Consider the following 1,657-nt stretch of genomic DNA (forward strand, 5'->3'; position numbering starts at 1 on the left):
AAGATAGAGTTATGTGGAGAAGTCTTTCAAACATAGTGTTGAGAGGAAAAAGTAAGATAACAAAAGATCTGTAACATGATTTACCTGGCAAATTTAAAACATAAACACACAACAAAACAGTACCTCTTTTCAAATATACCCGCATGTTCAGGAAAGGTGCTAAACATATTAGAGTAATTCCCTACAGGTGGAGGAGTGGATTGGGAGTGGAGATTGAGGATAAGAAGAAAAATAAAGCAATGAAGCCTTGCATGGACAGTCGATGACTGTGTCATGAACTTGGAGTACAACCAACTCAGTTCTCTGCATTCTAGATTATATGTTTACTTTCTAAGTCCTATGAAGATTCTAGCTTGCATGCTAGCTCCTAGTTAAGCATACCCACTATTTTAAATATTGGTTGTTAAGAAATAAATTTTACATAGAGACTTTGCAGTAATTATTTAATTTGTAGAAGCCACTGTATACCAATATAAGTCCTCACTGTAAACAAATGAGTATCTTCTTCCAAAATCACACTTTTAAATTATTGATGAGGATATGTTGTCTTTTTCATTCTGTCTCAAAGGCTTTAGTTTCTAAAAAACCACAGACAACTTCATCTGTAATTTTACTCAATGTAAGTTCCATTTTGCTCTCTACTTCCTTACTCCTTTTTTTTTTAGCATCTTTATTGGAGTATAATTGCTTTACAATGGTGTGTTAGTTTAAAAATATGGAACGCGTCACGAATTTGCATGTCATCCTTGTGCAGGGGCCATGCTAATCTTCTCTGTATCGTTCCAATTTTAGTATATGTGCTGCTGAAGTGAGCACTTACTCCTTTTTAAAATCAACAACAATGTTAAAATTTTAAAACTCCTCTGTAATAGTGATCAGGTTTTCACTGTTTTTCCATTTCTCATGAGAATGAAGTTCATGAAGAAATTTGGAAAAATTATACCTTGATCTGAAGACATTTTATAACTGAAGATTTAGCTGGTGAATTTAAGCCATGGTTCAAAGCTGACCATACTATATTCACTTGGTAGAAAGTTCTGAAATTCATTCTGAGATATGGGAATGAGAAGATTTTTCATGTAACACTTTTCTTTAGTTACTAGGTAAATTTAGGTAAATTACCTAAAATTTACTAGGTAAATTTTCTTTCTGATGAAATTATGATTTGATTTTTTAAAATTGATTGCTTATTGTGTGCCAAGACATATATGTTATTTTATTAACCATGGATAAGTTTGCCTGACCCATGAAGTTCACTGAGATTCTAATGATGGTAAGACCAATTAGTTGATGCTGATTAGGAAACTGCTACTCAAAATGTGGTCTAAGCCAACAGAATTACCTGGGAGATTTTCAGACATGTGGAAACTCAGGCTCAATCACATACCTAGTGAATCAAAACTTGTATTATAACAAGATCCCCAGGTGATTCTTAAGTTCTTAAAGTTTGAGACATACTGGGAATCATCCCTTGGCATCTAGACAATGACGTCAGGTTGAAGAATAGCTGTTTTAAAATTTAACCTATTTTTACATGGTTATCCTTGCTTTTCTGATTATTTCTATCATTCATTCATTCAATAAGCATTTAGTGAGTACTTTACTGTATTTCAGGCTCTATATTGAGAGTATACAAAAGCAAATAAGACATCCTAAG

General features: G+C 33.0%; 1 non-coding gene across 1 annotated transcript; it reads right to left on the bottom strand.

Annotated features, from left to right (window-relative positions):
- Positions 1–709: 709 nt before the first annotated feature.
- Positions 710–816, bottom strand: LOC137760391 (U6 spliceosomal RNA). The gene has a single exon (XR_011073337.1). It is a non-coding gene; the product is annotated as a U6 spliceosomal RNA (small nuclear RNA).
- Positions 817–1,657: the final 841 nt, after the last annotated feature.

This window comes from Eschrichtius robustus, chromosome 2, assembly GCF_028021215.1.
Source record: "Eschrichtius robustus isolate mEscRob2 chromosome 2, mEscRob2.pri, whole genome shotgun sequence".
Taxonomy (NCBI): Eukaryota; Metazoa; Chordata; class Mammalia; order Artiodactyla; family Eschrichtiidae; genus Eschrichtius; species Eschrichtius robustus.